Source organism: Marmota flaviventris, chromosome 17 (genome assembly GCF_047511675.1).
Source record: "Marmota flaviventris isolate mMarFla1 chromosome 17, mMarFla1.hap1, whole genome shotgun sequence".
Lineage (NCBI taxonomy): Eukaryota > Metazoa > Chordata > Mammalia > Rodentia > Sciuridae > Marmota > Marmota flaviventris.
In genome coordinates this window covers 30233349-30245796 of record NC_092514.1, presented here as the reverse complement: position 1 = coordinate 30245796, position 12448 = coordinate 30233349, and the positions used below count along the sequence as shown (strand labels likewise).

Sequence of the window (12448 nt, the reverse complement as noted above, 5' to 3'; positions counted from 1 at the left end):
GAAACCAAAAGACTGATTGTGTCTGTCCTTGTAAAGCTGAAGTGGGAACAGAGGACCAAAGGCAGTCTGGGTCATCTGACAGGGGGCAATGGGTGACCAGAGGAGGGGGTGGAAAGGAAGAATTCAGGCAGGACATTGGCAGCTGGGATCCCAGGGACAACAACAACATTGCCTCCATCTGAAGAATATGCCTCTACTTTGGATTGCACTAAGGAGCTTCAGTTCAGGACCACCTACCTGTCCACTCCAACACATAGCAACACCCAAAGGAAAGCACACAGATTCATAAAGATGAAGGAACGTGAGATGCACACTGCTAGGTTGATACACCTGTTTTAAACTATTGTTTCAAATGTGTTTTTCATTATTTATTTTTTGGCAATGGAAACGATGCTTTCTCTTTTACAATTACAAACACATTCAAGCAGAAAGGCAGATAAACAGGCTATTAACCCTGGGGAACAAATGTATTCATGGACCAGTGAGAGCAGTAACATGCTCCCACAGGACATTTCTTTCATTGGTTGGCATCCTCTAGAAAGAAGAGTATTCGAGGATACTGGGTTAAAGCTTAATTTTGTTAACAAAGACCTTCTCAGGGGAATAATGTTTTACTGTTTAGAAGGCACAAGTTTTCACAATGCAAATGTTCATTAGCACAATTTTAATTTCCAGAACTACTAATATTAGCAAACATCTGAACTTCAGTGACTCCTGGTGAGACTCACTATATTCCATTCACCTCCACGTACAATTGGTAACAAATGTTTCCGCATCCATCCAAGCATGCATCCCACACTCAGGATCTGACATCTCTCTTATAAAATCCCAGGGACCTCACCATCCAGGGTTCCTCAGGTCCTCTTGCAATGAGGGAGGACAGGGGAAGTGGTTCAGGGATGGAAAGGGGAGACATCTGGCTCCAAACCCTCTTGGATTAGCCTCAGCCCAGGCACAAACTCTCACCTATTCTTTGAACTTTGAACCAGGAGCCATAGACTCACCTGGGTGTCTCTGGCATGAGACATGTGGACATTCTGCTAACTGCGGCTTCATGCCTGACCACCTGAGCATTCACACCCTTCTGGGTTTCCCCAAGGACCTCTATGTACACCCATCCCCACACCATTCTTTGAATTATTTTTCTTTGTACTTGACAGGGGATATATGTGACAGGTTGCATCAGGAATTCCAGGTAGGAGAAGACCCCAAGATACCTCTCCCCACTATAGGAACTCTAGGGGTTGAACTCTGCACAACTTGCCATTCCCCAAATATTGCACAGATGTCTCCATCCAACGGAAAATTCCAGGACTGCCCCCAAAAGCTGCTCAGGAACATAGCTTTGGTAGCAGCCACACCTATATCAATGCTCTTTAGTGTTCTCCAAGTCCAGATTCTATCTGCACACTGACTGGCCTGGAGTCAATGATTGGAGGGTCTCAGTCAACTGTCCTCTTTCAATTCTTACTAATGTTGAATACAGAGAGGAGCTGTGGGAATCAGAGATGGACTGTGTTCTTGGCTCTCCAGTTCTGCTGCAGATAGGGAATGCCTTCTCTGGAGTTTGGGGTACATTGGGGAAGAGCAGGCTCAGAACAGCAGATAAGCTTCTACCATTCAATAATTTTTAATAATCAGTATGATCATATTTCATAGTGCTGTTCTGTTGAGTGTCTGCAAGATTCCTAACTGTCCTTATGCAGCAGCTTGAGCACTACTGCTGCTAGAAATGCTAGAGCGAGCTCCTGCAGAATCAAATCTAAAAGCCGAGTGTGTGAAGGGCAACGTTCCAGGTTGCACTCAGGCTGCTCACTCCTTTATTCTCCACTGAGCACGAACTGGGCTTGGTCCAGAGCACTTACTGCATAAAGTGAAAGACAGAGTCCCATCCTGCTCAGAAGGATCATGCTTGCAGAGGGAAAAAATGGCAAGTAGGAAATAAATACTAAACCCAGACCTCTAAGGTGCAGGGATTTGGTATGCACACCTAGAATCAAGGCTTACATCAAGTTTATGCATTCAGTAAAAGACAATTTCCCTGGGCATTAGCAGGGTTTTTTTAATAAAAGATCCCTCAAAACTGTTTTTAGGTATTCTAATGCCAATATGTTTATTGTGATCAACTTAACCTCAATGTGTTTGAGGATATGAAATAATTCTAGGACTCTTCCACATGAGGTGACTGTGGACAAAAATTTACATGGATGTATTTAATCATATCAGAGGAAATATTCCACTGTTGATTTTCTTACTCTCTTATTTCACTTAGCATGAAGTTCTCCAGTTCCATCCCCTTTCCTCCAGTTCCATCCAGTGACCAGCAAATGACATCATTTCATTCGTTTTTATGGTTGAGTAAACTCCGTAGCATATATAGACCACATTGTCTTTATCCATTCACTCTTCATAGGCACGTGGGCTGGTTCCATATCTTAGCTATTGGGAGTCATGCTGTAAACATGGAGGGATGTGGCTATGTCCATACTGCAAAATCCAGTTGTCTGAATTACACATAGCACAATGAACAAGAATCTTCTAAAGGAGAAGGCTTTTTCTGCAGGTCATAGACTAAGCTCTGAAGAATGGGCTTCTACTTTATTCTTTCCAAGAAAAGAGGTTCATCCTACCTCCTTTCAGGTAACATTTGCAGTATAAAGAGAGACCCAGCCAACCTTCACAGACAGACAGAATCCTGAGTGGCAGTGAAACAAATTCCTGTTCTCGCCTGTATGTTCTATTAGTAGTTTTACTGAAGAGGGACTGCATTTAATTCTCTGTCTTAGCCCCCACCTCCTTCTCCTCTTCCTCCTGATCTGGTCCTCCTTCCTCCATATCTTTTGTTCCTTGTCATTGGTATTTGTTGTTGTTTTGTTTTTATATTTTTACCTAGAAGTTGAGGTTGTCTTTCGGGTTTTGACATATTAAATATTTTCTGATCAATACTTTAATTGTACTTCACAAATGAAAAAAAAAACATTTACTAATTTAGTAAATCCTGAAACTACAAAAAAACCCAGTAAAATCATTTAACTTTCCAAAAAATAAAAACAAGAAAATCAATAGTTTAGGGACAGACAGCAAAATTGACACCAGTAAAGGGAACTGGGAAAGAAGGTAATCATACAAAAAAAAAATCTAGGAGTGCTTGGGGAATCTATAGGCAGTCACACCATGAGGAAGGAAGGAGTTAAAAAATACACATCTCTCCATTGGCTAAAACATCACTGATGGAGTTAATTTTGAAACACTACAAAGTGGTGAACTGTGGCAATGTATGAAGTAAATACATGAAACTTGTTACCCGAAGCCATCCAAAATGAAGGGGGAGGAAAAATTGGTGAGACATCTCTCCTCTCCTCTCCTCTCCTCTCCTCTCCTCTCCTCTCCTCTCCTCTCCTCTCCTCTGTTCTCCCCCTTTGTCCTCCCCTCTCCCTCTCTTCCATGAGGCTCTGTTTTCCAGCAATGTGATGAGAGCAGTTGACTTGGACACAGGCTGCAGATTGGTTCATCAAAATCATTACATAATTCCCTGAGTTATGATCATTACATAAGCTGCTTCTTGGGTGTTTTTCCATTGAGAGAAGATGAACTTCTGTAGACAAAAGACCTTCATGGACAAGGTTTCCAGTTCATCTCCTGTTTCTGTTCTCTTTCTTAGCTCTCTGTGGCCACTGCATCAGAACACAACTTCAGAGAGGGAGAAATGTTCAATCACACCAGAGTGACCCAGTTCATCCTCAGGGGCTTCTCAGACATCCCAGAATGGAGATTAGTGGTCGTCTTATTTTTCTCCTTGGTTTATGCCTTTGCCCTCCTGGGGAATATCTCTGTCATCACAGCTGTGGTTAGAGACAGCCGCCTCCACTCGCCCATGTACTTCTTCCTGAAGAATCTGTGTTTTGTGGATCTAAGCTACACCTCGGTCACCATCCCCAAGGCACTGGAAACCACCCTTCAGGGATCTGGGGTCATTTCATACTTTGAGTGTGTCACGCAGCTTTACATGTTTTTTACACTTGCTTCGACCGAGTGCTTTCTGCTCATGGGCCATGGCTTATGACCGGTGCATGGCCATCTACAGGCCCTTGCTCTATGGGGCCATCATGAGCCAGAGGCTTTGCTGTGCCTTGGTGGTCCTGGCCTGGGTGGGCGGGGCCATCTATGCAGACTTCCTGGCCCTCAACACCTTCTCCCTTCCCTTCTGTGGGCCCAATGTTGTTGAGCACTTCTTCTGCGACATTCCTCCTCTCATGAGACTCTCCTGTGCCAACTTCCACTCCAGCGAGGAGATGGTCTTCGCTGTGGGCAGCTGTGTCATCATGAGCTCCTTTGCCCTCAAGGTCCTCTCCTACATCCACATCATCTCCACCCTCCTGCGGATGCCTTCCATGGATGGCCGGTGGAAGGCCTTCTCCACCTGCTCCTCTCACCTGACCACGGTCCTTCTGTTTTATACCAGTGGAAGCTTCACCTATTTGAGGTCTGCGTCTCAGTACTCCCCCACCCAGGGTCGCCTGGCATCCATTTTCTACTCCATCCTCACCCCTTCCTTGAATCCTGTCATCTACTCTCTGAGGAACCGAGACATGAAGGTTGCGCTACACAGACTGTACTGTCAGGGAAAGTTCTGAGTGCTAGTGACCGCACAGTGTGGGCTCGTGTCCAGGGGTCTGATGACCAGGGGGTGCAGACAAACCTTACCCCATTCCTCCCCCTGCATCCTGCTGATCCTTCACCCTGCAGACCCCTCCCCACCCCACCACCTGCTGCTTGGCTTCTCTCTCCAGATGATCTTTTGCTTCAGTGGTTTTATATACTTTTCCAACACAGAAAAACAAATTGTGATTTCTTCAGGTTTTACCCTAAAAATGACTTCTTTTTTTAACATTGATATTTGAGTTGGACACAGTAGCTTTATTTATTTATTTTTATGTGGTGCTGAGGATCAAACCCAGGACCTCGCATGTGCTAGGTGAGTGCTCTATCTCTGAGCCACCACCCCAGCGCCACCCTAAAAATAATTTCTAAAAAAAATTCTTCTTCCATCCAGTGTATCTGTAAGAATTCATGTTCTTTTTTTTTCCTCCTATGTGTTTTTTCTTATATGGTACTCTCAAATCTTTATCATCATTCTCATGTAATGGCCCCTAATCTTGAATTTTGATCTCTCTCTTGACACCGTGTCTTTGAATGTAACATAAGAAACACATTTTTAACCTTTCTAAAATCTACTTATTCCTTTCCCTCTCTTTCAAACTGCCTTACTATTCCTAATTCAGTTATTTAGAATAATACTCTGCTTAGATCTTGAAGCCAAAGAGTAGAACCCATTCTCATTTCATTTTTGAGATTTTTGAAAATGGAAAGCCATATTGAAATGGAAGTGGAAATGGAAAGCTATCCGTATGCTCTATCACTGAGCTACATTCCCAGACCCAATAATCTGATTTTAGACATTGTTTAGCTTTTGACAGCTCCTTCTTTGCAATAGCATCAAGTTAAATAAAATAAAAAGTTTTCTTGTGATCTATGTGATAGAGTGCAATGAACATGCAAAATTGACAATCACATTATTTGGGGTATGAAATGATTGACAACTTTTTTAAAAGTCAAATAAATATAAAGCAGGTTTTTGTTTCCCACACAGATAGTTATTGTGCGAATATTATGAGTTACTTTATTCTATAAGTTTTCTCAATGCACAAAAAATGACAAAGTGCTCATTGAAAGTGGGCCTAAGTTAGTTAAAATGTATGTTAGGAATTCAAGGACAAAACACTGACAAAACAAAATCATATAAAATGATAAAAAAAAATAAAGAAAGAAAAGAAAAGAAAGCAGCAGGAAGTGGTGGCACATGCCTGTAATATACTGACTCGGGAGGCTGAGGAATGAGGATCACATGTTCAAAGCCAGCTTCAGCAAAAGCGAGGTGCTAAGCAACTCAGTGAGACCCTGTCTCTAAATAAAATACAAAATAGGGCTGGGGATGTGGCTGAGTGTTCGAGTGCCCCTGAGTTCAATTCCTGGTACCAAACAAAAATAAAAACAAAACCAGAAAGAAGAGAGAAACTAAAAACATAATAACAAATATGAAAGAATTATGAATGTTGTAGATGTTGAATTAATTCTTTCAATAATTACTAGAAATATAAATGTCCAAAACAAGACAGAGTTGATTACAAAAATCAACTATATGCTACTGATAAGAACTTCACTTAAAATATAAAGATATTGTTAGATGTAAAGAAATGGAGAAAGAACCACCATGCTGAAACTAACCAAAAGAAATGGGGCAGCTGTGTTGAGTTCAGATAAGGATTTTTGGAACAATGAAAGTAATCAAGAATAAAGAGGAAATTAGATAATATTAAACAATTCATTTCCCAAAGAAGATGCAAAATTCCTTAATTTGTATACACCAGACACAAGGACATCAAAAACTACTAAAATTCCAGGAGAAATAGACACATTCACATTTATTTTTATTTTTATTTTTTATGTGGTGCTGAGTATTGAACCCAGTTCCTCACATGTACAAGGCAAGTGCACTCTACTGCTGAGCTATAACCCCAGCCCCATATCCACAATTTTGTTAGGAGACTTCAACCACAGTTATTGTCTGGTCTGAGTAATGAATAATCAATTGATGAATAGCTCGGTCTAGAGGGATCATCCCTCAACCATGTAAAGGGTACCCAGGAGGAATCCACTGACAACATGGTACTGAACACTGGGAAAATGGAAAGAGGTTTCTCCAGAAGCAGGGATAGCACAACTCTCCTTCTTTAATATAGTACTTAACATTTCAGCCAGAGCACCAGGCAAGAGAAAGAAAGACACAAACAGGAAAGGCTGAAGTGCCATTCTTCCTGCTTCCAGATGATGTGAGTCCATAGTCGACCCTGAGAGGCCACGAAAAGACTGGTAAAGCCCGCAGAGCAGGAAGTCAAGATCAGCACATAAAACCCAGTAGCTTTGCTGTACACTCAAAGTGGACCTTTTGGAAAAAGATTTGGGGGAAATAATCCTGTTAGGAAAACATATAACGGCAGCAGCACTTCAGAGAAAAACCCCAACATGGTGCCTAACAACCCTCTTTCTCCTCTTTTTTCTTTCACTGGCGTGAAACGTTCCCGCCGGCACCAATGTTCAAATCCTGCAGGTGGGAAACCTTAGCCCCAATAAGAATTAACTTCTTGGGCTCCGGAACTGACATATGGAAGAGCTTACCAATAAATGGGCAACCCGTTATCTACCTCAGCCCTGCTACCTCTCCTTAGATCTATATAAACACACAGCCTTTTGTAATAGAGCGGAACCTCTCCGGTGATTTGTGTCATGTGGTGTCTCCCATTCGTAGTGCGGTGTGGCGTCTTACGGTGGTGCTGAAAACCCGGGAGACTTTGTGCTCGACAAACCGAGCCCTGTCTCCACCACCGCCGTCACCAATGACACATTTCACTCTTGTCTGTCTTTTTGGGTGCTGGCTCCCTGCACTCACCACTGATCGGGTTTAGGTAAGTTCCCCCTCCCCGGATCTCCAACTCCCTTCAGGCTAGCAGCAGGAGACGTGACCGTGATCGTCCGGCACGCTCCTGACGCCCAGTAGGGAGGAGGGAATGCACCCCACTAAGACCTTCACTGGTTGCATTGGACCCTCTGGAGACCCACTTCCCTTTGGGGCGTGAGGCTTCTGGGTTTACACAAGAGGCTCCTTGGTCTCTTCCTCCTCCCCCGAAGCTGCGTCCTGCCAGAGCTGCTTCCTGCGGGAGGTGCGTCCCGCCGGAGCCGTGCCCCACCAGAGCTGTGTTCAGCCTGGAGCTGAACTTCCGGCCTGGAGCTGCGTGCTGCTGGAGCTCTGTCCCTTCCTTCTTTGACTCTCTCTCATTCCGGTGGAAAAATTTTCCTGACGTCAGGTTGCCCGTGGCCTCGACCCTACAGGGTCACACAGACTGCACTTTGTCGGTAACGACCGAGCTGTGCCCTCTGTGCCTACTCGCAGTGGACTGGTCACTTTGGGGACACCCACATAATCCTCCATCTGCTCTACAATTCCAGGAAGCCCCTACAGCCCAGGTTAATTCTTTTTCTCCCTTTTCTGCCCCTTCCTCCACTCTTTAACTATGGGTGCCTCCTCGTCTATACCCGAAACCTCACCGCTCAAGTGTCTCCTTAAGAATTTGGCTACTCTCTCTCCTTCTCCGGATCTCAAGCCCAAAATTCTCATCAGATTCTGTACCTAAGATTGGCCCACATATCCGTTAGATAATGACACTCATTGGCCTCCAGAAGGCTCGTTAGATCCAAATCTTCTTCGGGATCTTCTTAACTACTGCCTGCGCCTAAAAAAAATGGAGAGAGGTCCCATACGTTAAAGGTTTTAGCCTTCTTGCCCAACACCCCGCCCTCAGCACTTCCTGCTCTCCCTCTCAGGTCCTCCTTGCTTGTAAACCCCTCCCTTCCCCTATTTCTTCCCGTGACTCAGCAGATTCTTCCTCATTTGACCCAGCAGATGAACCTCCACCTTATCCCCCAGCCCCATTCGCCCCTCCTCTCCCGCTACAACCTCCGCTTCTTTCGCCTGATTCCACTGATCCTCAGCCTTCCGTTTCATCCCCCTCCCCCCCGCTCTCTTCCGCCGGTCCCACCTCCTTCTCTGCTGAGACATCCCCTTCCCCTCCCTCTCCTTCCTGTCTGCTGCCGCCTGCCTCTTTCAGTCCTCCTGTCACCAGGTCTAAGGGACCCCCTCCTACTCCCATGACGATTGCACCCCTTCGTGAGGTAGCTGGTCCTGAGGGTGTTATTAGAGTATATGTGCCTTTCTCCATGTCGGACACTACTCAGAGAGGAAGTTAGGCTCATTCACCACTGATCCCACCACTTACATTCGGGAGTTCCAGTGGGTCCTGCAGGCATACAGCCTTACCCATCAGGACATCTACATGCTCCTGGCCAATACACTTCTCCCTGAGGAAAGGCGACAGGTCTGGGAACTAGCCCAAGCCCATGCTGATGAAAATCATAGGACCAATCCCAACCACCCCACGGGCCTTCATGCTGTCCCAGAGCAGGATCCCCTATGGGATTACAATACCCCTGGAGGCTTACAGTCTCCTGACCTTTTTGCATCCTGCCTCTTGGTGGGCCTAAAAAATGCCACCCGCAAGGCCGTTAATTTTCAAAAGGTGTAGGAGGTCATTCAAAAGAAGGAAGAAACACCTTCAGAATTCCTGGATGGACTAACCAAGGCCCTCTAGCAGCACACAAACCTCGACCCAGAAAGCCCTGATGGCCCTCATGTCTTAATGACATATTTCCTGGCCCAAAGCTACCCCAACATTAAAGCCAAGCTTAAGAAGCTTGAACAGGGCCCTGCTACTCCTCAGACCGAAATCCTCGCGGTTGCTTTCAAGGTGTTCCATAGTAGAGAGGATGAAAGCGAACGTCGTAGGCAGAGGGCTGAAAACGCCAAATTCCAAATTTTGGCCAAGGTCATTCAGAGAAAGTCATCACCACTCCGTCCCAATAACACACCCCCTGGAGCTTACTTCAAATGTGGTAAGGAGGGACAATGGGCCAGGGATTGTCCTTCGCCGAGGATACCCTCCAACCCCTGCCCAAAATGCCACCAAAGGGGACACTGGGGGGTAGACTGCCCAACAACCCAGAGGGGAGGTTGGTCAGCCACCCCACAATCCCAGCCTCTCCTGGGCTTGGAAGAGGAGGATTGACAGAGCCCTGGGCATTCCCTCCCGACTATTACCATCAAGAAGCAAGAGCCTAGGGTCACATTTCTAGTGGATGGACGCTTCATTACCTTCCTCTTAGACACTGGTGCCACATTTTCAGTCTTGAGAGCATATTGGGGTCCTACCACACCCTCAAAAACTCCTATTGTCGGGGTAGGAGGTAAACAGATTTTCCCTCGAAAAACACCCCCCTTATCATGTTATATGCAGAGATCCCTTTTGTCCTTCACACACTCCTTTCTCGTTATGAGCCATTGCCCCATTCCCCTTCTTGGAAGGGACATACTCTCATTATTGAAGGTCACCATTCACATATCGCCCCCGCCTCTCATTTCCTCATGATGATCCTAGGGACAGATATATCTCCATCATGCACTCTCCCATGACTATCTAAACCAGTTAATCCTGAGGTTTGGGACACAATTACACCCTCTATGGCTAAATACAGTCCTATTAATATTGTCTTAAGGGACCCTTCAAGATATATTAGTCAACCACAATATCCACTCACAACCACAGCCCTCCTCGGATTAGAACCCATCATCCAGGATTTATTACGGAAGGGTTATCTTAGGCCTACACACTCTCCTTTCAACACCCCCATTCTGGCAGTTAAGAAACCTAATGGGTCCTACAGGCTGGTTCAAGACCTTCACCTCATCAACTCCTCTGTGGTCCCCATCCATCCACTAGTGCCCAACCCCTACACCCTCCTCTCTCAGATCCCTGCTACTATCACCCACTTCTCAGTCCTAGATTTAAAAGATGCCTTCTTTTCTATTTCTTCTTTTCTATTCCCTTGTCCTCAGAATCTCAGGATATCTTTGCTTTTACGTGGACTGACCCTCACACCCGCCATTCTCGTCAGCTTACCTGGACTGTCCTCCCTCAGGGATTCAGGGACAGTCCCCATCTCTTTGCCCAGGTTCTTGCCCAGGACCTCACATCCTTTCACCCCACCTGTCCTGACTCTACTCTCCTTCAATATGTCGATGACCTTCTTCTACGTAGTCCCTCTTGGGAACACTCTCAATCCCACACCGCCCAGCTTCTCAATTTCCTAGTGGATAAGGGATATAGGGTGTCTCCTCACAAGACCCAGGTTTCCGAGTCTTCTGTCACCTACCTTGGTTTTCACCTTGCACCGGGAAAAAAGGAAATAACACTGGATAGGAGGCAACTCCTCTCTAATCTTCCGGTGCCTCATACGAAAGCCAAAATACTATCATTCCTAGGACTAGCAGGTTATTGTAGGGCCTGGATCCCAAATTACTCTCTTCTAGCCAAACCCATGTATGACCTAGCAAAGGGACCCCCTAGTGAATCTCTTGCCTCCTCCCCCCGCTACCACTTTCGCAGACTTAAGCAACTCCTCTTAAAGGCACCCGCCCTTCATCTTCCCGATCTTTCAAGACTGTTCAATCTATATGTCCATGAAAAAGGGGGGCAAGCACTTGGGATCTTGGGTCAAAATTATGGGCCTACACTTTCACCTGTGGCATATTTGTCCAAACAATTAGACCCTACCATCTGTGGGTGGGCCCCTTGCTTAAGAGCTCTGGCTGCTGGAAAAATTTTACACAAAGAAGCCTCTAAGCTGACTTTCAGGGCCCCTTTAACTATCCACTCCCCACATCATTTGAAGGATCTTTTAGCTTATAAGGGCCTTCAAACCCTTCCTCCATCCAGAGTCCTGTCGCTCCTCACTTCCTTTCTGGAAAACCCTAATATTACGTTCCTCCCCTGCTCTGCACTGAACCCTGCCTCACTGCACCCAACAACCCCCACATCTGACACACCAGCTCATAATTGCTTGGAAACCTTAGATTATTTCCTCCCTGTCATTCTTCCATTTCTGAGGGACCACTCACCAAGCCTGACCTTATCTGGTTCATTGATGGCAGTTCCTTTATGCAGAACAGCACTCATTACTCTGGATATGCAGTATTTTCGGCCACTGAGATTATAGAGGCCAAAGCTCTGCCTTCAGGAACTACCAACCAGCAGGCCGAACTTGTAGCGGCCACTCGTGCCTGCCTCCTAGCATGGGGCAAATCCCTCACCCTTTATACTGACTCAAAATATGTCTTCCGTATTCTTTTATCCCATGCTGCAATGTGGAAGGAGTGAGGCCTACTTACCACTAAAGGTAATGCAATCACTAACTCAACTTTTATAACCAATTTGATAGAGGCCTCCCACTTACCCACCCAGTTGTGAGTTGTCCATTGTAGGTCCCATCAGAAGGACAGCTCTCTTATCACTGAGGGCAATGCCAAAGCTGACCAGGAGGCATGAATGGCTGCTATAACTTCCAATTATGACGCCCCTGGGGGACATATAATGGCCGCTTTAGACTGTCCATCTGAAGCCCCTACTTCTTCCAGTAAGAACAAGGATCTTTTTGAGTTCCTCCATACTCTATTTCATTCCAATTCTCAGTCTTTGACCCTCTTTTTACAGAGCTTCTTCTCCCTCACCCCCTCTGACAAAGCCATGCTACAGAATATAGCCTCTAATAGTCAGATCTGTCAGTAGACCAACCATCATACTTCTTTAAGGCCTAAACCGTTTCCCTCCCACCAAGCCCGGGGACACATTTCTGCTGCTGACTGGCAGGTAGACTTCGCCAACATACCTGCAGTATGGTGCACTAAATACCTCCTTGTCTTTGTGGACACTTTCTCTGGTTG

At 45.7% G+C, this 12448-nt stretch overlaps 1 pseudogene; it reads left to right on the top strand.

Annotated features, from left to right (window-relative positions):
* Positions 1-3706: 3706 nt before the first annotated feature.
* On the top strand, positions 3707-4634 carry LOC139702468 (olfactory receptor 9G19-like; annotated as a pseudogene).
* The last annotated feature ends 7814 nt before the right edge of the window (positions 4635-12448 follow it).